Source organism: Anopheles gambiae, chromosome 3, assembly GCF_943734735.2.
Source record: "Anopheles gambiae chromosome 3, idAnoGambNW_F1_1, whole genome shotgun sequence".
Lineage (NCBI taxonomy): Eukaryota > Metazoa > Arthropoda > Insecta > Diptera > Culicidae > Anopheles > Anopheles gambiae.
Window position 1 is genome coordinate 10,547,898 of NC_064602.1, and position 26,084 is coordinate 10,573,981.

At 44.1% G+C, this 26,084-nt stretch overlaps 1 protein-coding gene across 8 annotated transcripts in view; it reads left to right on the forward strand.

Annotated features, from left to right (window-relative positions):
* The first annotated feature begins 10,113 nt into the window (after positions 1-10,113).
* The window catches only part of LOC1277541 (transient receptor potential-gamma protein), a 73,144-nt gene continuing 57,173 nt past the window's right edge, over positions 10,114-26,084 (forward strand). For 5 of the 8 annotated variants that reach the window (XM_061656391.1, XM_061656388.1, XM_061656387.1 and 2 more), the window contains exon 1: positions 10,114-10,326. The gene's annotated coding sequence lies outside the window, so the exon portion shown is untranslated. Of the gene's footprint in view, positions 10,327-10,414; positions 10,563-12,373; positions 12,936-26,084 lie in introns of those variants that run through there. The other 3 variants (XM_061656392.1, XM_061656393.1, XM_061656394.1) reach the window with 3 other exon arrangements.

A 26,084-nucleotide genomic window follows, 5' to 3' on the forward strand; every position in this document is an offset into this window, starting at 1 on the left:
TTGTACAAATGACCAGGCAGCTCCATCCATCCGCGACGTGAAACACTGGGCGTCTCCATCGAAAAAATGGAACACGTAGTGGGGCGTTTACTACGCTCTCCGTGTCACTGTGTCAGAAAATTGATTCGAAACGGCACACTAGTGGATCACTGCTGAGCGAAGGTTGTCTACGAAAATGGTGCACTTTATGGTGCAGGTTGGTGTAGGTTGTAAACGTTACAGCAACTCAATTCCTTGTCCGTAAAGTAAGGTGACGAGGATTCCAGAGTGTTGGTAGCTTTTTCACTTACGTCAATCCTGCTTCCTTCACACCATAAAGCTATTTTATCGATGCACAATCATTGCGGATGGTATCAATTGCTATGGCTGAGTGGGATTTGTGTTTCCTGCCATAAAGATGACGCTCGTTTGTGGTCCAGTGTTACGATGCTGAGCACTCCGAACGCGATCCATGCAAATGTAAATCAATACAATTTCCTTTGCTAGCGTTTTGACAAACCTGTTCTTCCGCATTTGGTTTAAAACGCGCTTGTTTGTCTCGTCAGGCGCTTGGTGTAAAATATGCAAACCCCAGACTTCGATCATTCTTTTCTGCTAAATTTAATCAACCGAAGAGCGACGATTGCACACCGGCAGATGGGGGGAGAGCTGCATCGTGCTGAAGTTCAATGCGATCGTCATCGTTCGAACGGTGCAAAAGCGGATGCAGAAGTGGTTGCGTTGTTTCCTGTGTCAAGTTTTCTGCCATCTAGTGCCGGTAAAACAAAGCAAAAAATACCCCTGACACGGTTCTACAATGTTCACTTGAGATTTTTTCTTTTACAAAAAAGGGGAGAAAGAAAAGCACACAAAAAAAGAAAGAAAAACAAAAGCTTTTACCACCGTTTGCTTATCCCCCGGTCGCGTATCCGTGCAAACGGTGTGATGAGCCGTCTCGGTGGTGAACAGTGTGTCGCTGCTACTGCTGTTGACGACGATGACGATGCTGATGATGGGTGCATTTTTATACGATGCTGAGGCTGACGTTGTCATTTCGATGTGACTTGTAAGCAAAGAACAAAAAAAAAACCGCATGCAACGGAAAGAAGAATGATGTTGCAACAGCAGCCAATGTCTTCCGTGCCCGGTGTGCTAAAGATATTCCATTATCTTTTGAGCCAGATCGTGGCTTGTTGCAGATCTGCATCGGATAGCAGGATGCAGGATGTACCAGAGACGTCCTATGCCATCCGATAAATCGAACCAAAAGCTGTCGGTGGCTGTGGCTGTATTTTTTTAGCCGCCTTTATTTCCTTTTTTGTGTCACTTTGCTTCCTGTCCGTTCGATGGAAAGGATTTTCTAGAAGCGTTGTTTGAAATTTTAACGAACCATCTGGAAGCAGCAGCCGCAGCAGTAGCAGCAGGGGTAGTTGAAATGAGGGAGTAGCAACACACCACAAAAGAGGGAAGCTCATTGCGATGGAATGAGATTTGTTATTCCGTGTTCGAGCGATTCATATTGACTTAAGAGCTTTCGGGGGTGAAAGGTGGAACAAAAAATGTCGGTACACTTTCTACCGCATTTCGCGTTTTTCTTTCGGGGTTTTACAGGAATCGAAAAGTCTTCTAGTTGCTGGTAAAAGTTCGCTTTCTGAAGTGCATCGTGCAAGTGTTTTTTTGTTTTTAAAAGACATGTGACTAAGCCGTCACAAGGCGCTAACTTTATCACTCGCATCTTGGTTTTGCTTGTCCAATCACTTCTCGGAATGGCATGAAGAGGGCTTTAAACCCGTAGAAGTGTAATTTATGTGGCTTTGTCAATCAAATGGTTTTATTGGTGGACACGTAAAATCATTTGGCTTGACAAAAGTTTGCTTTCCATAGAATTTTGCTAATGATTTGTTAATTTAAGCACCGCTCTATCCATTGATTCTCGGTACTGCTGGTTCAGCTGCCGCCATTTATCATCGCAGAGCACTGGTTTTGTGTTGTTTTTATAGCCAAAAAAACCGCAGCAAACCACTTGACTAACTCTCAGAAGCGAGCTGTCCGTGTGTTGTTGTTTCTTCCACAAATTAAGGGATTTGTTTCCTTCCGTGCAGTATTTTAAGCTAAGGGCTGGCAGTAAAACAAGCGTGAAAACAAAAACGGTTTGACAGTAAAACTTTAACACGAATAATGACATGATGAGGTTGAAGGAGTAAACCATCCATAACGACACGTAATGGACAAGTTGCTTTTTGCTGGTGCCGGACAAAGCAAAACTAACGAAAATAGTCACGTTTTACTGCTTCACCTTGTTGGGTTGTGGGTTGCGCAAATAGGTTAACGTCTTTGCTTGTTAGTGCGGCGTAATTAGTGCGGTTTAAGCGGCAATGGGCAAAGTACACAGTTTTGCCCGTTTGTTTTTGGCGCTGCAGATTGGTGCATTAAAAGCGAGTAAAGTGCAAAGTGGAAGGGTCCATAAAAAACATTTAAATTATAAGTAAGAAAATTGGGTACAGTATGAGAAGATGTGTTCGGTTCGATATGATTATTGAAGTGCAAATTTTAACCTGATTTTTCTGCACATCCTTTTGAGCTTAATTTTTATCAATAGTGTATAAGAGCTGGGAAAACCCCTTTTTTGTCTCCTGCAACTATTTATTCTGTGTCAGCTTTGCATAATTTTACGCATCACTCCTTGATGGAAGTGGTTTCTCGCTGATCAATGCGCCGTTTGACATTTGAACCCCCGTGCAATCTGTTCACCTGCCACGGCCCAACGAGATGAGAGCGCTTTTGGGCCCCGGACAGTGGAGCGTTACATAATGAAATGCAGCTAGAGCTGGACGAAACGAGCGAATGGAATGGAATGGAAAGGAATGAAAAAGAAGAATAAAAGCACGCAGTAACTGCGCCATCAAACAGGAAACAGAAACGAGGTCGAGTAGAATAAAGCATGATTTTCTATAGCCATTCCGCTCCGGGAAGGACAAAACCGAGTCTGCAGTGGTACTTCCGAAAACCACACCGTCAACCGACGACGATGACTACGACGAGCGATAAAGCGAATAAAACGCCATGCATACACACACACACACATAGAGGGGCATGCGGGAAATTCGATCGTATCAAGAAGGAAAACCGCGATTCGCCCCGGAATGGCACGCAGAGCGCGACAGATAAAGCCAGCTTCGACCGAGCGCATATCGCCCGGAAGCCGTCGCGTATCGTACGCGCGCGGTTGAAGCGTGCAAACTCGAGGCCCAACGATGATGATGATGAGGAGCAATGTGGTCGTGATGAGAAAGAATGAGGATGGTAGAAAGCAAGACGAGGGGGAAAAACCGCGTCTAGGCATAAAATGTAGGTCAATAAGGCATGAAAGTGAGAACGGTTTGTGGAAATTCGTTCGCTGGCTGCGTTTTGTTTGTCTTGCATCAGGGGGCAGGAGAGGGGGAATCGCTTTTCACTGTGATTTGGTGCGCTCTCTGTTATGGTTATGCAAAAAAGCGGGAAGATAAATAGGACGAAGAGAAGAAAAAAAAACAGCCGGTTACCATGGCCACAGTGCCAATTCTTCATTCTCCGAGCAGCGTTACAGACGTGACAAAACTGTGGAATAGCAATAAGCTAACCATTTCCATTCCGGATTCTGTTTGCCTCACTTGCCTATTCCTAGCTGGAGGTAAACGCGTTTTTTGCACATGAATGCACAATAAATAAACGATTCTGGTCAGCTGAGCCGTGCCGGTCGATCCGTCGGTCATTATCGTTGTGCGTAATAGGCTTTTGGGAAATGATGCGTTTGGAAAGTGTTTCTCCACTCTTCTTCCCTCATCAGTGTCACACGGGGGTGTCAGGATGACAACCGTAAGATGTCAAGATGGAAAAGATGGAACAAGCGCCTGTTGGACTGGACTGGGACAGGGAAGGGAACGTGACGAACATCTTCGTTGATGTGTACGGTTTTTGCTCCTCCTCTCAACCCCCTAGAATAGCGAGTAGCAAAATTAGACGAATTTGCCCGTTGGAGAAGAAAAATGATTAGCTTAAGCGGGCAAAATAAATTAACCATGATGATGAAAGCAGCGGGTCGAAGCGATTTCGACAGCGGTTCGTCATTAGTGTAAGCCTGCGCTTAAGCTAAAACGGGAGTCGGTTGTGAGTTTGCTGGGATACGGAACAGGCAGACTTTGGTCGTATGCCGGTTTGGATTTGCAAAAACATTGTTAAACGGCTCTCTGGCCGTACGGTGCAAGGTGGAGGTTTTATTGCCACTCGAAATCGGTTTCTGCAAACAAAGCGGCGCTTGTGCCTTCATTACGGCTTTTTCTCTGGTTTGCGATTTGCATTCGTTAAGTGAGGATCTGCACTATTATCATCTACCATCTCGCACGCGGCAGCGTTTTAATATTTATGACGCGCAGAGAGGCAAAGTGCGATAAAGAGAGGGGAGATCATAAAATCATCACACTCATCCCATGAAAATCAGCGATGAAAATCAGCGATAATTTTCATAGGATAAATTACAACGGCAAACGGTACGGCATAGTACGGCGTGCCTGGCAACGGAATGTGTTTGGCCGTCATAATCATGATCGTCGCTTCGTCGCTGCGAGATGAGATGCATCGATTAATGTCCCTGCCACCCGAACGTCAGGTGGTGGGTCATTGTGCGTTGCAAACGGGTGTGCGTTGCAGGTCATTGAGCGCGCGGCAAATGCATTTCATTAGCAATGTCATGGGTTGGTGGTGATTGGTTCGCGATTAAACATTAATCGTATGTAAAGAGTTTCCTTGACGTTTATCTGGATGGCAATGGGGAAATAGGCAGAAGTCGATGTCTCGATTGAGGCCATTCGCCCCGTGTTAGGGGGAGTTTTATTGTTGGTGGTGTTTATATTTTATCTGGGCTACGCGGTTTTCCCGGTGAAGCAAATTGGTATAGGAGTGCTTTTGTTATTTTAACGTTTAACGAACAAAAATTTGTTGGTTTTTCATGAGGTCAATTTAACATGTTTCAATAAACTTTCTTCCACATTATAGATTTAAGTAACTTATGAGTTCCTGGACAAAATTTGACACCTCTATCAGCTGAACTCTAGCCGTGATGGCTTAAAAAGTGAAGCAACTCTGTTCAGAAGCTTGCGCGATCTACAAACTGCATTCCGCAGCGTCTAAAACGGACGCTGTGGGTCAGTTTGTTGACGTCGTATGAACCTGTTTCGGCGTCTACAACAACTTGCCACTATTAGACAACAACCAGAGCACCGAAAGATGGCTTGGTATCGAATAACAAAGGTTAAGGTTCGTCCTGAGCGACTTGAGGTTCAAAAGGAAGCTGAAAACGAAGACCGAGAGACAAGTGGCAACATCGCTGTATTAGCTTGTCCGGGAGGCCGATGCAACCCGTCAAACAGTGAAATTGTACCTGAAAAACATTAAAAAAAAATATCAGGAAGCAGAAATATGGTCCACAGGCTTCGCAGCATCAAGAAACGACTCCAAAATTCAGTTCGACCATTTCAAGCGAATTTCGGCTTAGTTTCGATATGACACCCTAGTCCATGAACTGGCCCAACATGCTTCAACTAAGTCTCAACGAAATTTTCTGGACAATCATGATCCAAAAGCTCTACTCTAACAATTTTGTCGCGAAAACTTAAGAGGAACTATTAAAATTCGAGGTAGATCTTTAAAAAGTGCCTGCTCGCATGTCTTCGCCCGCCACGGTGAAAATTCCGGTTAACTGACGAAAGGCGGCTTGCATTATCGTAGATTTATTTTTGCAAGAAAGCTTAGACAATTACCTTTCAAAGGATTTGCATGGAAAGAAATAATGTCACTTAGTTTTGTTTTTCTACAGCCAGCTGAAAAAAGGCAAATTTTATAATGCAAACGTTAAATGATATGACATTACAGAATATTGTCTTGTCGAAGTATATAATTGTTGAAGGATTTCTAATTCATTATCATATCACTTCCATTACGTTTGAACTGTTTTATCTCATTTTCTTTCATGTACAGATGAAACTGCTAAAACACAACTGGCCTTTGTGCAAGGATATGCCCATTATCCGATAAGATTACCGGTCTGGTATGCAAAAAAGCAAAAGCTCCCTCTTTTCAAGCAAGCAATTCATCATTCTCTCCAAAAGGAGCAACTAAAAAAACCAATGAAGACAATGAAAAGCCATCGTTTCAAAAGGGTTTGGAATTGAAGACGGGAGTACCGATCGAACCTCCCCGGCAAGGTAAAATGTATGCAGTTTTTAGATAAACCCCACCCAAGCCAAGCCTCTGAAGCGATGTCCAGGGCACCGAACGAGGTTTTAAAGCGCTTTTCCAAATCAATCAATTTCCTGTGTTCTAGTGCTTCAAGGGGAAGAGTGTCGAGTATCGGTCCAGTACCAGGACCAGGTCTCTAGCCCATTTAAATCTTGCAATTCATCTTACCCATTCGGGTGCGGGATCATCAATCAAATAGTTCCTTCAGCTCAGCCTCGAGAAGAACCTCATGGGGCAAGAGGAGAGGGTTTGGGGTCCAGTTCGATGGGGTCCCATGTCAAACCTTCACCGGAAACCATTATGTCACGTTTAGCGTATTGAATTAATCAAATCAATCCAACTCGTTACGCACACATTAATCGCAAATGTGCTCACATCGTCCACCACTGGTGAGTGGAGGAAAAATCGGCCCAATGACAGCAGTGAAACAGAGAAACTGATCTTTTGGCAACGAACCAATGGGGAAGGAAGTAGGACACACGAGAATAGGCAACAATAGGCGAAAGGATAATTATCGCACCGCTGGCTGCAGGCAAGCTATTTCGCGGTCTGTCAGCACATCGTGCACAGGGCATCGAGCCGGGCGCAGCCTCACAGCATGGTTGAACCGGGCGTGGGGGGAAAAAGTTTTGCAGCGCAAAACACCAAAACAACAATTAATCATCGTTGCGCGTTCGTGGAAGGAAAAATCGGTTGCGAACGGCTGGGGACGTTGATAAAAGTTTTGCTTATTGTAGGCCAAACTGATGGTAATGGGTTTGGTTTTAATCTGTGTTTGGTCAGATTGTTCATGTATGGTATGCGTGGGATAGGCGTGAGACAGTGTTAAAGATAAGTGCTGTTTTGGGGTGTCGTGTATAATTATCATTTAAGATCATCTTCTGAATGAAAGGGACTATGCATACATATTAAATAAACTGGCATATGTTGAGAATATTCATATACCAGATGTTACTTCGCTATAATGTTATAGATGACTAGATGGCGCTATAATGTTGGATGTAATAGCATTCTTATTAGACCGTTAAAGCCTTTCATGATATTTTCAAATATGATTAATCATTTAAAATATTTTGCAAGTATTGCCATTCTATTAAAAATAATTAATATACTTAGCTACTTATTCTGTTATAAAATATTTCTTATATTTTTGTTCGTAAATTGTTGAGGTAAACTGCAAAGATCTGAGAAGTTGACAATGCAAAATAGCTAAAATAAAATATTAAAAAAAAAACATTAAAGCAGGTTATTCTAAACAAGACTTACAAGATTCAAATTATACGTTCTTCTTATTGAGAATTGGCATTTTGCAGAGTTTATGATAAATTGTAGTATGACTTTTGCAGAACATCATCAACCAGCGAGTGAGTGAGGAAAGTGCTTAAGTAAGTATTTTCTTGTGAAATGGAAATAAAATGTCCCTACCCTTCGAAAAAGCGATCAGCACACTTCTTTGTTACAAACTGAATAGTAAATGATTCTGTGAAGCGCTGCTAGAATCTCTGCTAGCAATAAATCAAACATAATTTAGCATAAATATTTATGCAGCCTTCGAGCGATACATGGGCACTGTGGGCTTTGTCGTTATGTTCATCCTTATAGAGAGTGAGAGGGAGCAACAGAGAGTGAGAGAGATGATGCTGGTTGTGAGATTATAATAATGTTGAAAAAAAAACGGGTCGATAGTGTTTTTAATCGCGTCTAAGTAGGTGAACGAAAAAGACGATCAATTTCTCGCCACAGAGGAAAGCGAAAAACTATTAACCACCTCGCCAGACACGCTCCACAACAAAGAGCAGCGCGATGGAACACCAGTTTCGGTTAAGTGATTTTTCCTCCCACAATGCAAACCATTAAACTGGTCGCTGGCTGGTCGGTGGATGAAATGTATTCTACAGCTTCTTCAACACACACATACACAAAGAAATGGACATCAATCACGGGGCTAAAATTATGATTCAGTCCAGCGCAGCAGTGTTTGCGTAGCGCACGCACCGCGGCGGATGTGACCGATGGAGTGGAAAATGGAAATGGCTTCGCTAAATCGATTCGCTAATCGTTCGGCCATTGATTTGGTGTCTCCTTCACTCCCTCACCCCCCCCCCCACCGAACCTTCCTCAAACTCTCTCTCACTGGGGGCATGTAATACATTTAGTTCAACTTGCCAACGATGCACAGTGTGTGTTTGTGTGTGCCCTCCGTCTCCGGCCAGTATTGATTGATTCACTCTTCACTGCTCTTAAAAATAGAACTTTTCCAACACTCCGATTGCGCTCGGTGGGAGAGCAGTATAAAAAGGGGAGGGTGGGATGGCAAAAGGTCCGTTGCAATCTGCATCGAAAGCAATTTAAAATCTTGTACCCGTGGTACCGTACCGGGTGGTGGCCGTGGTTTTTTAACTACCGGCCACGCAAATAGCAAACCGATCCAACCGGCCCGGACAGCACATTGTTACATCGTCGGGATCTTGGTATTAAGCGGCGGAGAAATTATTGATGAGCCGATGGATTCGATTTTCGCTTACGACAACCGGACGCCATCGACAGCGGCGTGTAACTGTTGATCCTGGCACGGGGCAACAATTGCACCATTGATTGGCCCCGTCGCTTCACTAGCCCCCAACCCCCCATTTTTTGGAGGAGGGAAAGGGTAGTAAAATGTTAGAAAAAGAAGGAGCGGAAACACATTCTAAAGCAAATGCGGCCGTCCTGTTTAGCTGCGGTCTGCGCCGCTAATGCCGGGATCCGGCTGGTAAATCATATTCTGGATCGTTACAAAAAGCAGACCTTCGTGTGTGAATGTTTTTGCTAGCTGTGTTTTTTGTTTCTTCTTTTTTTCTTCCCCATTTTTCCAACTTCCAGTCCAGAAAAAGATCCGTTTGCGGGTGCAGCGTAAATAAATCAGTAAACTTCATGCACTTCAATGTCGAACAAATGCACAAACACACATACACATATACGATTGGTGACCATGTGAGTGGTGTATTTTTTTTTTACTTTTCTGCTTCTTATTCTTGAAAACAAGCACGCAGAAAAATCACGGTCATCTGACGGCTATACACGGCATACACAATGAAGCGTGCTCTTTCTTTGCGCCGTGTGCGTGCGTATACGAGCGTAACTGCGTTGCTGTATCGGAATCGTACGGATGCATTTACGAAGTCATTTGTGTTGCAAAAGGGGTTTGTGTTATGTATTTTTCCCCATTTTTTCTGTGCTAACTGATTTGTTTTCCCATACCCTGCACACTGTCCTCTTGCTGGGGCTTGTTGTTCCCTTTTTACGCCATGCGCCACGAAGACTGCACGACCAGGCGTCTCCATCGAGCGTTTTGGTACGTTGGGTACGGTTGGTAGTCAATGGTGTCTGTTGGTGTGATAAGCGACGGCTTGTACGATTCGTGGTGAATATGGTTCGGGCCGTGTTCGGGAACGGATAGGTTCGGCTCGGTTGCTTCGGCTCTGGACCACGTGCACTGGCTGGTGAACGAGTTTTCCCGCCGGTTTTGACGTTGACTGTGGACGTAATGGTGTTGGTGCTGTGCCCGAAGGTTTGATGGTGTGTGTGCGTGTTTGGTAGCGTTGAATTCAAAACGATTGGTGCTGAAAAGATTTAATTCAAAAGATAAATTTATTTTTAATATGATTTTTATATTCATTATCACCGATTTTGTGTGTTTGGTATATTATTGTGAATAATTTGACCCCCATACCCACACCTTCTAGAGCTGTTACAGTGCCGTGTATCGATTCCATCACACACTACCACTGCCTACAGGCCACCACTACAACAACACGCCTGATACGATCGGCTGTTCCCTTACAAAGCTAAACCGAGCCGGACCGCCCAGTCGGGTTTACGCCGCTCGGGAAAACTTCAGTCTCGGAGCAATCGCGTACGAAGCTGGACGTGAAAAACGTGCTGGGCGCTAGTACACCCCGCCTTGGCGTGTGTGTGTGTAGACCCACATTTGGACGTGTGGGGAGCAGGGGTTTAAAGCAGGTGCCCGTTTGAACCATACCCGTGTGAACTGGGAGCTGTGCGTGTGCATGTGTATTTGGAGAAGCAATCGAGGTAAAAGGAGTGCAATAATTGTTCCTTTTTATTTACAAAAATGAAGCAAAAGTGACAAAGAAAAAAAAGGTGAAGTAAGTGCGGGAGACGTGTATTTGTCCAAGAACAGCCAAGGTGCAGCTTTTTTAAAAAATGATGTGATGTGAAGGGGAGTTCCTCTCATTCTGATTCCGTTTCGTTACATTTGAAACCCCGTTCGTCAATCTGGGTGGTACAGTGAATAATCAATTCCAACGGTGAGGTAGTGTTGCAAGAAAAAAAAGTTAAGAAGCTTATCTATCGTATCGCATGTTTGACTTGTGGTTCGTAAGATGTCGACGTAAATTAAGAGATGTTTTTCCAGCGTAGCGTATTTCCCTTCTGCACACATTATGACCTGTTTGTTCGTGTACCATTGGCATTGGGGCGGTGGCAGTAGGGTTTGCAGTAAGCGAACGTGCATGTGCTTGTTGTGTGTTGATTAGTTTTTACATCGGTTTGTTTGTGTTGCTCGTTGTGTCGTTTCGGTGTGTTATACCAGAGATAGACAAAATTGACAGAAACTTCAACATTGACCAAAGATTTGCCAACGAATGGAAGAAGATAGAAAAATGTGGCCAGCAATAAATCAGGTTAGTTGAGTGCAGAATGTTGGACCACTTAGTTTACTGGATTCTTTCACAAGAAACAAGCACAATAAAAGCAAAAAAAGAGGTAAAGAAAATGGTTCAAGTTCGTAGCGAGTAAAGAATGATAGCTATCGGTGACAACAGCAGCGAACAGGAAGACCAACCTTCTCAAAACCGTTCACAGTGGGTGTTTCCAGGAATAAAGTGTGTTGATCTTCTATTCCCCGTACTCCCCCAAAACCAGCGTAATTGTGCCAAGGTGTACCACTTCACAACTGGGCGTGTACGTGCGTGCGGCTGTGTGGGATGCGATATTCATTCCGGAATCAATTCGCCAACGGGCCAATATATTCCGTGACATTTGATTGAGGTCTAAGGGTAAACATCTTCGGGGTCGACAAGAGGTTGATTGAGCTATTTCGATTGGATGGGAAAGGTGGAAAGTCAGCCTTCCGTCAAGCAGCATGAAGGCATCGTTCGTATGTGTGCGTGTGTGTGCGTGTGTGTGTGTTGGATCTTCTTCATCTTTTAATAGCACATGCGAGACCGTTTTCTGCGTACTTACTATAAGCGTAATGATGGATTACGTATTCTAGCAGAGGAAAGGCTGGGAAGGAAAGCGTATAGCGTGTATGTAAAAAAGAGGAAAATAATCAATGAAAACAGATTACTCAGCTATGTTAAAGACACTGTTCGTGGGATTTGGGGCATTGATAAATCATGAAAATATTGCCATAGGATGTGTTTACAGAGCGGATATAGAAATAGGGAAATATTATGAATTTAGAGCGACGTTTGCAAGTGTAACCGATGAAGAATAGATGAAACAAATCATTATTATTATTATTTTAAATTATTCCATACGTATTGCAATACATGTACGATGTATTTAATTACGTTCATCGTGAAAAAAGGTTTAACGTGATATTAGAAAACAATTTGGATGAAAAGTGAGGGAATAAAAAACAAATTTAATATTTTTTTTAATTTATACAGTTATTGAAATAAGAGATGATTACTAAACAATGGAAATAAGAACTTCTGTTGTATCATTTAAACTAAGTATATTTTCTCAAAGTATTTAAAAATAATCTAAAACAGACAATCTTGCTCTGGATTTCGAATAATCGAATTGGAATAATCGAAAACCTATTTCAACTAGAAAAACTTCCACGAGAATCGCATCCAACGCTAATCGCAACACATTTTCTCACCTCACTAAATTGTTTCGGCCCTTTGGGGAGGCAATTTCAAAGCAACAACAAAGTAGAAAGTAATGAATAAATAAGCAAATATGATGCTTATCGCATTAAGCAGGTGTGAAACAAGTGGTTGGCATTAATTGTCACGAGGATAAATGGGTGCAAAACACAACCAGAGAAGAAGGAAAACAAACACGCTGAAAAGAAGAAAAAAACAACCAAAACATAAACACGCACACACACACACACACACGCAACCCCAGCCCGAGTACTGGTCGGTAGGGCAAACAAACTATAACAGAGTAGGCCGATTGAAAGATTTTCCGCGCGACAATTGAACCTCACGCGCGAGCGAGATTCGAACAACGCAACGTACCCCAAAGCCTGTATTGTGAATGGTGTCTGTGTGCTTCGGTCTTGTTTGGTACGTTCTGTAGTGCGTGTTGTGTGTTCGTGCGGCGGAAACGTTTCCCTCCGAACCGGAAGCGGATACCACCATCACCTGGTAGCCCGTTGTGTGGTGCGTGTGAAAGGTCGTAAGAAATGAGGAAGAAAAAACAAACGGAGATCAAAACCGAGGACACGTGGTCGAAAGATTTGCAGCAGGCCAAGGGGCACCATTTGCCCCGAAGGTCAACAGTGGTTCGCGTCAAACTGGGAAGCACGACGCACGGTACCGCCAACCAATTAACAGCATCTCTCTTACCCGACCCCGATGGTGGTGCTGCTTTTCCCTTTCCGATACGGAGCCGATAATGGGCGTCAATAAGGAAAGCGAAGACACACAGGAAAAAAGAAGGTATTTATGTGTGTGTGTGTGTGTGTGTGTGTGTGTGTGTGTGTGTGTAGTGTGTTGCACAGTGGGTGGGTCGTTGTTTTATTTTCCCTGTTCGCGTCATGTTTCTTTCCACCTTCCTGTTATTGTCCATACGCGCGCTCTGGGAGGAACTCGCGTGATTAATATCTCTCCACACACGGGGGGACTGTTCTGCTTTCCACCCTTCCATTTTTTCCCCACCCGTTTTGGCACAACTGGGATTTGCTTCGCTGCTATAATCTAGCGCGATAATAAACGCACCAGTTCGTCGATACGTCGACTGATAGGGAGGTCTGACCCCCAACAAATTGCAACTGCTGGTGGTGGGATGGATCGTGCTGGTGCCCGTTTATTGCCAGAGCTCTCTGCTCGGCCGCTCGACGTATTTTATGAGCACATCTGCCGCTCTCGGCGTGTGTGTATGTGTGTGGTGCTGGTGTGAGCAATTGGTGGCGGATGTACCGGCTGCCGAGCCGAGAAAAACGGACCCATCCCGCACGGTGCTTCCCGTCGCTGTTTGCGCGCCTGTTTCGATGATAATTACTGATAAAATATTAGCTTCCTCGTAATGGTGGTTTACCTTTCCCCTTTCGGAAGGGGTGTGCACATTCCTGCGCACCGACCAGCAGCCATTCGTTGGCCGTGTTGGCCTGTTTGTACAGACGGATTAGTGAGACAGAAGGTGGCACGAATAATCTCCGTTCACCTTCGGCCCTCGGGACGAAAGGAAGGGGAACGGAAGAATGCGGTTCAAGGTAGTGAGGTTCCATTCCTATCTTACTTCCACACATCCCACACCCCTTTCTCTCTCACTCTTTCGTACTCTCCACATCATTCTAACGCATATTTCCACGCTCAACAACCGCCGGCGCACACAAACAACTGGAGCGTACCGAGCGTTTTGTTTGCACAAATGCGCGACGGCATCCATCCGTGGCCCGCGCCACTCTGCGCCGATCCCACTGCTGCGGGAATGGATTTGTTTCAAGTGTTTTGCCATTTCGCGGCAAGTGAAATTGTGTCTACCCTTTGCTGCCCACTTCCTAACCCAAACATTCCCCCGTTTTTAAACTCAAGCACAACGCAGTTCGGAAAAGTGGCATACCTTGGTCCACTTTAAAATTGAGCGATCTTGCTGTGTGCGTGTGTGTGTGTGCTACTACCGTTCTACGTTGTGATGGATTTTTAGTAGCAGAAAGAAAAGTTTGTACAGTGAGTCAAAATGGCACTTCCCGCTAGTGAAGCAACAGGATCAAACGGATGTGAAATGTGTGGCGAGAGTGGCCGTTTTTCCCCACCCTTGGCGTGTTTTTTTCCACTTCATTGCTCATTATATTCCATTTGCAGAAACGCGGAAGGTCAGCGGCATACGATCGAGAACGTGAAATAAATCATTCGCTTAATTAATCGACGATAAATTGGCTCGATGTGGGTTTTTTTTTCCAGAGAGTGCGTTTGGCGTTCGTTTGAAAGGGGGGATGTAATTAATTTTCTACCAAGAGTCACACTGCTCACAAGCACCAAAACACTCCTTGAATTTGGGTGTCGCTGCTTAAAGCACTGCCCAGGGTGGTTTCATGGTTTCATTAGAAAGTATGAAAATAATAAACTTTCCCTTAGCATCCGGTGTGGCCTCGACGCTGTGGATCATTTTCTGCTCCTGCTGTAGCTGCTGCTGCTGTTGCTACATCTGTTACTAGGAAAATGAATTCTCAAAAGGGGAAGTAGATTAATAAAACGCCACCAAATTTGACGTACACCGTCCGAGGCAGACTGTTGTCCACCAGTGAACGGTGACGGTCGTGGGGAAGCCTTGCGAGCGTAAGATTAAGTTATGATTTGAATCTGTGACTCTGGCTGCAGTGGTTTTCAAGCAGATTGTAGATTTTTGAAATAAATTTATTTGAAAATAAAAAAAAAGCTTTAACATTAAATAGTTTACTAAAGGAATTATTTTAACAAAGTTGAAACTGTAGTTAAATGATATTTTCTAAAGATATATGATATATATGATTTATGATTTCCTAAAGTAGAAAGAAGAAAGCAACGAAAAAGCCACATCACAGTCGATTTTAAACGGTTTGTGCTAAAAGTCCCTTAAACTGGTATAGTTTAAGGGAAGTTTAAGGTGCCAGTTTAAGGGAAATAGCTGGAAAATTTCGAACTCGAAAATGTCAATTGGGTATTCATGTATCAGTTTTATACTGGCAATTGTTAGTTTTATGTTAGTTTTCTTGTTTTTAGTTAAATATTATTCGTTTCTGAAATTCTTAAGTTGTATTTACTTATCTTATTAGTATTTATTGATTATTGAATTGTCTTCCTCTTGTCTTATTAAATAATTATATTAATTTGCATCAATATTGTTTCATTATATCGCTTGACATCCTCTGCCCGAGAGTTCTACATTCAAGGGGCAGCTTCTTCCAGGCTGTCCCGTGAAATGGAAAAAGGCGAAGAAAAACACACAAGTGAATCACACGAATAGACCGCGGGACAAGATAAATCATTTCGCCCCCACACAGCCAGGAGGGCACGTGGGTTTATCAGAACGCGCGAAATTAAAACATCACAGCCTGGACCTGCCGGTGCGAGAGCATCTGGTTTTCGTGCACATTCATTAGCAAGGGAACACGGGCTTGTCAAGCGGGAAGCGAGTGGGTGGCACTGGGATATGATATGATGGGTTTGCTAATTAATGGGCGATTTCACTTAACCATTTCGCGTCTTTCGCGAAAATGTTTGAATGCTTTTGGTGTCTTCGGGAGCCGCACGTGGTTCCGGTGGCAAAAGTTGGTGGTGATTTAGTGAGCCGTTTTGTGAGAAGACGTTATTAAAGCGTCTCCTTCCCTTTGTCGTTAATCCACCAGCACCTTTCCTTTTGATGTAAATTTGTAAGTGGGGAAAACATATTTATACTTCTCGAATCACCGGTACCACCCGGGGTCCGGCCCATTAGCAGGGTGATTAACTCACCCCATGTCCCTTTTGGGTGCCGCATTTTGCAATTTGTTCAAATTACTTTATCCGATTCAAATCAACTGAACCGGCAAGTGATAATCTCATTTTATTAAAATCACTTCCACTCCTAAAATTGCGACGAAGGAGTAAAGAGTGAGCTCTAAAGATAGAGAAGAAAAGGGCAGCACAGGAGCAGCATTATAATTTATGTTACAACAGGTAACGGAGAAGGCAGAGAGAGAGAGAGGGAGAGTGGAAGAGTTGCAGGAAAATTGGAAACCACGAGACCTTTACTAAACGGACATGCGTTAACACGCACCAAACCGTCCGCTTTTGTTGCGCAAGTTTGCACCCACTCTCCCCCCTCCTCCCCGGAAATCGAAAATCCGTAGATAATGCTATCAGAAAGCATGAGCCATCCCTTTTTTTTGTGTATTCCCATTGTAACGCTGCTACCGTATGCTTTTTTCCGGACCGAGAGATTATGAAAGCTTTCCCAGCTTAGGGTAGGATACGAGCACGTGTGTGGTTGTGTGCCCTTAACCCTTCCTGAAAGGGGGGAAATGGTAGCGAAAAAGGGGGAACTTTGCAGGTTATTCCGTTACTCTCTCCACTGGTTCGTTCCAATGTTACACCAGGAAAGCAGGTCAATCGTAGTTGATTGCTGTTTACTCCGGCTCGCTAATGACACAAGTTCGGGTAATGGTAATCATAACAACGTGCCGCACCGTACGAGCGCGCTACAACGCCGTGCGAATTGGGTATGGGTTCGTTGTGTTGCCCCACACTCCTCTCCCTGTACTCGTAAGTTTGCCATTATTTTGCCACATTGTAAAAGCGGGTAATTGGTGGTGGTGTGCTAACGGGCTGTCAACAGGGAGGGTGGAAATAGATTACGGCGCGAGAGTTCATTTTTAACATAAAATATCATGACTGCTAGCCGTAGTAGCGGTGCAGCAGCCGACTGTTGACCGTTGGTGTTCGATCGGTATCGGGAAAGTGGGTCATTTTAATATGATCGTAAAGATGATATCGAGCCCTGCCAGTGATGGAGGATGCACAAAACAGGCATGAGAGTGTTAAGTGAGAGGAAAGGTTACACATTTTACACACACACACAATGACATTGAAAGGGAGTCCCAGAAGGGGAAAAAACAGGAAAACCAGCGCTACTTTAGTGTATCATAAATAAATCAATAAAAAAAGAGTGTACCATTTTGAACAATTTAATTTCTACATTAAGCAAACACAATTTATCTTTATCAGTGTGTGAAGTGGTTTTTGAAACCCCCGAGGTTTTTTTTTTTATGACAATTACAAACTGCTTTACTGGGTCGTAAAACTACGGAAAATGGCTCGCTTGCGCTCACATAACGAAAAAGGGTCGTCCTATTTACACGCGGCAACCCTTACTTTCGGGGAAAAAGGGGAATTTTTTGTTTCTGCTGTTGCTCCAGTTAGAATTGTTTGCGAAAATTAATGTTCACTGGAAAGTGTCAACATGCCCCGGGGTCTGCCTTCCCCGAGGGACATTGCTGCTGCTGCTGCATCGGGAATGAAGGGGATTTTCCGAAGGGGACAGGACAGTATAGGATCGAAGATGAAAAATGTTTGTGACAACAATTTTATTGATCGTTTGTTTGTGCTGTTCGCGCGAAGTTTATTTGCTCCACAAACCACCCTCGAATGGAAAGGGTCGGCGGAGAGGGGGAGAGAGGTAGGGGGGATACAATATTCCTCGAGAGAGTGGAGAGTGGAAGGATGATAAATTTAGCAAACAGGCATACAGATACTATCACGTAAAAGGTATAAAGCAAGCTCGCTGGTAGGGCGGGATTGTAGTTTTTCCTGTTTTTTTTCCACAGATTTTTTTGGGAAGAAAACAGGCTATAAAATTGTTAAGGAAGGACGAGGAGGAGACGCTAAACGATTCAGTTCGCTTTTATGATGGCACGTAAAACAGATCAAACAAAATTCGGGGGCTTTTGATTTCCGGGGAAGCAACGACATTGGCAAATGTAAGGATTTAATTGTGGCAAAGTGTTTCGACTGAATGTGAGGTTTAACGGTTGCTGAACAACATTTCTGGGAAGGCAAAAGTAGAGGAACTTTTCGTAGAAGAATGTCTGTTGATGAACAAATGAATATGGTTTCTAAGTCTGGGTTCTAGGAACGTGTTTTTTAAATCTTAAATTAAATGAAGTCCATTCCCTCAGATTATTTCACAAAAAAGCACTTCTATAATTAAGCTTCTTTGTTTTGTGATGTAAAAAAACATGCAAATCATGCAATCAATTAACAGTAAATTAAATAAAATAGTATTTAAATACACTCCCACACCCGCCCACTGAACGAACGCGCGAACGGCTGTCGCGTCCATTTAGATGTAAATTAATTTAAATTCATACCATGGTTGCGCATTACAAACGTTCCCCTGTTAGCCCAGAAAACGGTATCGAAAGCGAGGGCTACCCGGGGGCTACGTGGAATGTGTGGCACGTGGCGTGTATTTAATAAAACGTGTAATGAATGTGCTGTGGTATTGTGCGAGGGCTACCACACACACACACATAAAAACCATGCTGAAGAAGAAGAAAAAAAGTCCCATCACCCTATCGCCATCTCTCCAGTCCAGTGGAATGGAATGGAAAAGTGAAAGATACAGAGACAAAGGAGATATCGATTTCTAACCCAATCTAGTGGGGGTCCATCCACTTCATGAGCACACACACAGACTGACACACACACCATGGCTTATACTGCGCGTCGCATGCTGAGATGAGTGCACTTGAACTTTCATTTCCAACCGTTCCATCCGCATGTGTCCCTGGTTTGGTCCACCCGATGCGGAGCGAGTAGAGTACACACACACTCCCTGACGTCAGCAACGATGACGACAGCAATAGGCATCGGTATGGGACGCGCACACGGGCCCTGCTGCTAGGCAGGGCACACGGCCCACCATTCTGCACGCTGCAGCAAAACTGGAGCCAAGTTCAGAGCGAAAGGTCGGGCGCACCGAACCGTGGACCCGAAAGTAGGCCTCCGCCGTGTAACGGGGCATGGTTTGGCCGGCAGCCAAGGTACGGTGGGCCGGCTGCAAGGGAAACAAAACTTTAAAACTGCTGACTTGCAAGCACATAGGGGATGTATACATGTGTGCTTCTACATGTGTTTGATACGATCGCTCGAAGTTAAACTGTCACGGTTGAGGATCTCTTTCAAATAAAAATTCGAAGTAAAAACACAACAGTGTTGGCAGTGTTGTTGAATTCTAGCAATGTTTTTGCCCGTTTTTCGGGTGTTACACACACATACACACACACCGCTAAAGGATAGGAAGAGGCGTCTGCCAACCGGACAGTAGAAGTTTGCAGCCTCTTGCCTGGTGAAATTAGGTCCGAAAGTGCTTCACGTGCTCGGCCATTCACAGCACCATCACCAATGATGGTGGCTATTTGTGATGGTCATGCAAAATTTATGGCAAAAATTTGTAATCTAGTTCCCTTTTTTTGTGTAACCCCGTGCAGTGTGTGCTCTCTGTCTCTCTCTTTCCTGCACTGTGGCAATTTTTCTTTCAAAACGGGATTAAAAAGTGTGCCAGCGCACGGATGAGCACTTCAACTGAGTGCAGTAAGTTGAGTTAAGATGTTTTAAAGTATGAAGGGAGTCGAGGGTTTTTTTTTGTTGTTCTATGTCAAGTCCCGTTTTTGTGTGTGCCCATTCTCATTCCTATGCAGCAAACGGGGCAGGAGAATGTGTAGGTTCGTTACGCTGCAGTTAATCTTTGCACTGTTGGGGGCACTGGGGACAGAACAAAAAAAACCCGGCGTGAGAAAAAAAAGATTGCTTTTAGCCAAAAGCGTGTTTGCAAATGGGAGCTTTTTTTGGTGAAATGTAAAGTAGTGGACATGGGGTTGCTTGGTTTAAATGGTGCCCTTTTTGTGGTGTTGGTGTGATTTTTTTGTGTTAGTTTTGTAACACAAAAACAGAGCAAAGCACGTCGGATGCACGGTGTTGGAGCATATTTTCTTTTAAATTATGATTCACTTTACGATTACTTTTTTCAGAAAGATTTGTGTTTTTTGGTTTTGTGATTGTGACTGTGTGTGTATGTGTGTTTGAGGAAAGCTTTTAAAAAAGTAACCACACCAACCACACAGAGGGGAATAATTAATTTTGCACTTGCAATCAAACAAAGTGTCCTTCATTTAGTAAGAATAGTGACTGCAGCTGGGTCAAATGTTTGGCCAAAAATTAATATTAAACAACAATTATATATTTACAAATTTTAAAATAACTTAACTAAAATGGTGTATAATCCTTCGATCACTTTTTTTTTAAATATCCAACTTATTCCATGATCATTATTTTAGATATGTTACGTAGCGCCTGCTTCACGTGTACTCACGTTACGTAAATTGGTTTTCGCATGAAACACTGGAGCACTGGACAATTTTTTAAATGAAAAAAGTTTGTCAAACACCGAACCCTACTCCGAGATATGGAGTGTTCTTTGCACAGGTGCATTACATAAACCGGTTCTGCATACACATTACCATTTCCGTTCCGTTCCATCCCGCGGAGCGAAGGCGACGAACAGTTCCAGTGTTCACCTTCCCGAAGGTCGTGGGATGAAAGAATGCCGGAAAGTCAAAAATGACACAAAAGAAGTGTGTCTGAAAGGTGAAGGTGTGCTTTCGGCGGTAGATTGTTTTCGGGGGTCCCGGATTTCATTTGATTACTACTACCCTTTTCCTGTTTTTTTGCCACTACCCTGTGTGCCGGCAGCCTGTGCGTTGAACGGCACTTTTTCAATATGCTCAACGGCTGCAGACGGTTCGTTGTTTTTTTTTTTTTAAATTAGAAAACAATTCATTTTAAGGAGGTTTGTTGGTTTTTCTGTTCTCAAAAACAAAAAAAAACATGATTACTGTGGAAAATTGAACACATTGTGTTGAGTTGATGCAGCGAAAATGGCTTTTCACTTTTGTTTCTCCTCCTTTTTTTGGGTTGCGGAGCAGCAACCCTGCCTTCGAGACGGTTTCCCTAGCAATGGGACGGCTCCTTTAAGGGGCGGAGAACGTTTGCTTGCTTTATTTGCGATTGATACATTTTCCCCTTTACCCTTCTTTTTCACCGTCTCATAATGCTCTTCCACAAGGCTCCTTTTCCCCCGCTCCAGAACGCGATCGTTTCAATCGCGGCTCGTTTGAGCTGTCGTTACAGGGTCTCGTCGCTGCGCAGCAGTCGCTCTACACACGTTCGCGTTACGCGACAGTGAATTTTATTTTAACCGATTTCCATTGAGCCGGAAAACGGAGTGAATAAAGGGAAGGGTAAAGCACACACACACATATACACGGTATGCAACCAACCGGATACATGCTTTTCTTTTGTGGATTTTGTGTTCGTATTTCTTTGCTTTCGCGCTGCCGGGAAAAATGGGGAGCGAATTTCGATGACAATTGACTGTGTGATGGAATATGTGCGTATGTGTAGATGTGTGTTTGAAGCATGAAGGTGGGTTTGAATGGAAACATTCCCATAACTCGGGCCCGCTTTTGAATCAACATGCTTATGGTTCGGGACACAAGTTTTCTGCCTCTGTGCTCGGGTCACCTTTTGTGCGCCTTTCGTTCCCAAGAACCGGGCGGCGCCGTAACTCAATTCGTATTAATATTTATTTTACATACGCGCATGGGTACGCTACGCCGAGTTCGCTGCGAGAGGCGAGGTTTTGCGTACCTATTCCCATGGCTGCAAACGAAGACAAGCGGAAAGCGTATGGGGACAGCAACCTTACCGGGGGGGCTGTAATCCAACCATTCCACCCGGAAGCTGTCATGTGAGATGGACGTTTGCCGAACGGCTTCCTTTGAAGGACATTTCGAGTTTATTCAGCTTCCCCCCAGGGCAGAAGAAGGGGGAAAGGGTGGGTGTGATATGCAAATGTTATTAGAATGGAACTCCTTGCCTTCTCGCTTTCGCTTCGCCGTTGACGTCATTTTTCGTTGGCTAATTTTTACATGACGCTACAGCAAAAGGTCCTGCTGTAGGTTAAAACAAACGCCATCAAACGGGACGCTGTCTTTTGCGCTTCTTCCCAGGGCTCTTCGCTTAATGAATATTTACTCCCCGTGCGAATGCAACCGCAGGTGTGACGATGATGGAAGTTGGGCTTGTGTTGGTGAACGTTAAAAAAAATACCTTCATCGAAGCAAAAATCTCCTTCATTTGACTTTAATGATGCAAATAATGAAGTGAGCTTAGAGAGGTTATAAACCACAAAAAAGGAACCACAGTGAACGATGGAGCGCAGCAGGGCAAGTTTAATGGGCAAGCTTGGCAGCCGGAAAGCTGCCAATAATTGGCAATTGACGTTTGAGTTGCTGGCGCCTGGGCAGCAGAACAATTTTGATTTGACCGCAGAAAAAGGTTTCCCACTTTTTGTGTGGTGCTTCTTTTGATGCGCTGAATGGGCAAGTAAATTAAATGCAATTGAAGTTTTTTAAATCGTTTTATGTATACTTGAGAAGTGAGCTTTTGTGTCATGAGATGCATTAACATGTACAAATCAATCAAAAGCGAACTAATGAATGCTTTTTGTTGAATTAATACATTACATCTTTACTGTTTATTGCTTCGCTTTAAGAGAAGTTGTCCAAAATATTCGTGCGGAAGCTATTCAATTCGACTTTTTCACATTTAGCCTTGTCAGTATTGTGCAGAAGCTTGTCTTGTTTCGCCAAAATCCCTCCGGGGATATGAGCGAAGCAGACGAAATGATTCCTTCGCTTCCTTCTGATTATCTCAACACAGTTGCGCCCCATCCCTCGTCTACTGCCGCTTCAGCATCTCTTGAGACGTACGAATAAACATGCCGAACCTAAACCTCTTACCCCCGAGACAGAGGACCTTCTTTAAGCTCGGTCACAAACCTTACGCTTTCGCAATATTGGATTCAGTAGAATTGCAAAACAGAAGCGCGTCGATCTCTTGCCTATGACATCATCCTAGCATCGTTTGTGTATGTATGTGTGTGTGCGTGTGTATGTTTGTGTTATTTCGGGTGAAAATATTCTTCATTTCCGCTTCCGGTGGACTTAGCAAGGCCTCGGGTTCAACCGAAATTTCAAGGTCGGGTGAGCCTTAACTAAAGCTCATCGCTGAAGCTTACAAGCTGCTTGAATCGAACCCATCCAAAAAAAGAAAGGAACGGATACGCAACGGTCCACTTTAATCGTGCTGAGTGTGAGTTTCCGGTTCATCGTGCTTCAACCCGAGCTGGGAGCGCTCTCGGTGCGTAATGCTCCCGCACGAAATAGGAAAATGTGATTGATATATCATTTTGGCAGGTAGCAGGTAGGAGTAAACAACTCTTGAAGAACGCGACCGAGCTGGTATTTACACAAACCTCTCCAGCCCAAGATTGGTGTTTTGGAATGGAATTGAACATTGTGGGAATGGTGGCAGCAGCTTGTATGCCGTATGCCGCCCGTGTAGCACTGTTTGATCACGTGTTTCTGTCAAGCTGAGAAGATGATCGGAACGCTTCACCTGTCTCATTAGCATGTGTGAAGCTCATTAGAGCGGTAAATTACAGAATTAATTAAAACAAAGTGTGTGTGTGTGTTTGTGGTCGTAGCGATTGGAATCGGTTCTGGGGGAGCGGGTTCGTTTTTTCGATCATGATGTATATTTGCTCACTGAAAACAAATCAGTGCTCGAGGGGAGGGGAGAGGGGTGTATGGGAATTTGTGTGTGTTATGTATTTGGTGTCTGTTTCGTGACGAGCAAATGTCAATTTAATTGGGAAAATATCATTAAGGTACAAGGGTTCACGTTGAAATAGGTTGTGCAAATTGCAGCAATTTAGGCGTTATGAGCATATGGCATTTAATGACTCGTTATAAAGAATGGTGAAACGATAGTTAGACTATCATTTACTCAACCTTCTTGTAATTTTCTCTAAAAATGGTGCAAATTGCTTAGAAAATTCGTTTCACAAAAACTGTGCAAAATTTGAAGCATTCTATAATGACGTAGTACGCGAAAGGTATGCAATCCACATAACAAAATGATATTAATAAGACATTTAGCTATCAAAATTGAGAGATTTTTTAGAATTTTACTCTAACTACATTGCAAAAGTAACTAAGCCTCCAACTTGAAGTATTTAATCTTGTTACGAAAAAAATCTAATTTCGCAACGATTGCATGTAATGACTGCATCTTGCCATTCACTCTCAGCACTGCAGGCCATCCGCTCTAGGTAATCATTCCACCGTCTACGTGGGACGGTAAATTTCATTCGATTTCGATCGTGTTTTCATCAATCTCGGCCCAACCACCAATTCCAGGCACGTGTGTTCGGCACCGGCTCGTTGCTTCAACCGAACCGTACAGTCCTGTGGTCGGCGTTTGCTTCCTCTTGCCCGACCAATGGCCAAACCAAACTCCTAATGGAACAGGGTAATCTAGTTTTGCTGAGCTCGTCGACAGAAGCGGCCCAGCCACCGGCAGCCACCGTCTGTTTGTGATGGGATCGATTTGGGTTTCGAGCTGCCAGGGGGGGGGGGGGGGGTTCGAACCCCCTTGCACTGGAAGCTGTCTTCGCCCTATTCAGCTCGTCTGCCCCAAGCAGAGCAAATAACTCTTGTGCCTTGTGCGAAATCGTTGGCATTAGCCGGGTCTGTGGCTTCATTTTTCCTTCGCTCTGTGGATGGATTTATTTCCTCACTCTTCGTTACCGTGCACTTTCACTTTCGCAAATCAAACCCAACGGCGCGGGAAGGAGCTGGCGCTGGAGGGAAGATAAATGATCACTCATCTCAATAATCGTCAATAATATGTTTCTGTGCTTCTTCTTCTTCTTCTTATTCTTTGCATTTGTCACCGTTTCCCTTATGGTGGCGTTCGTAGGCCGTACTGGATAGAAGCCCGGATGGAAATTCGAAATCCGTTCAAGTACATCTTCCTCGCTTCCTCTTTGGGGCACATTGGGGGCTGAGGGGGAAGAAGGATGAATGTTATTTTATCCTTAGTTACGATAGAAAAGAGTTTCGCCCGAACCGTTTCATTCGCAAAACGGTTTCCAGCGTACGGCTGGGGCAAATGGTCTTCATCGCTTCGCTTATTACGCGAAGCCCCGGGTGTTTGCGCGAGTCCGGGAAGCGTAGATTCCGCTCGAAGAAAAATTACTATTTATATCGCGCTGTTGGTAGATGTGAGGTTTAAGACACGCTCATAAATTGTACGTTGCTTGCGGAAAACATCTACAAACCGGAAAAAAGGTGCGGAAAAATCAAATATCTCTGTTTGTGCCTGGCCTTCTTGTTCGAACTTTAAGTACCCGTACGAGGCCTGGTACATCATTAATGTCAAGTAGGCAGACACGCACACATACACACACACACACACACACACACACACACACACACACACACACACACACACACACACACACACACACACACACACAAAAACACGGATTCTCACTCGAGCCAACAGGATTTGCTCCATCACTGTCAGCCAACGTGGCGACCCGAGTACCCGACGAGTGTGTCGATAGAAGTTGATCCCTTTCCGATGAAGCGAAAGTGATCGAATTTAAACGAGCAAACACTTATCTTGCGCCGAGATGTCGTGCCAGCAAGCAGTGGATCAGGGAGGGATTGAGAAGTGGGAGCAATATTCGTTCGGTGCCCCGAACAGCTGGGCCCGAAGCATGGTGCTAATGATGGTTCATATTTTGCAGCATCTGATGCAAATTTCTGGACGCAAACAACTCTTCGCAGTAAAAACGTCCAAAATGAGAAGAAGCAAAAAACATTCCACACACACTCACACACAGAATAACAGATGTCACGTAGTTTGTGTATGATAAGCTTTTCGTTGCGGTTGTTTTTTCTTCTCCTCGGTGGGAGTGAGGATCGCTGGGAGTGGTTGATTGCATAAGTGTGCCGGCTCGTTCCTTCAGCCTTCCAGGGCAGGCGTTTCTGCACAAACGCTCACGTTGGTTGGTGTGCTTTTTTTTCGGTGAGCATGGTTTGATTGCCATTCTCACGATTCTTTTGGGGGGTTTTTTGTCTCCCCCACTTGGCAACTGTCGTCATCAACACTACTGTAGCAGTAGCAGCAGCAGCAGCAGCTGAGAGTGACAATGAT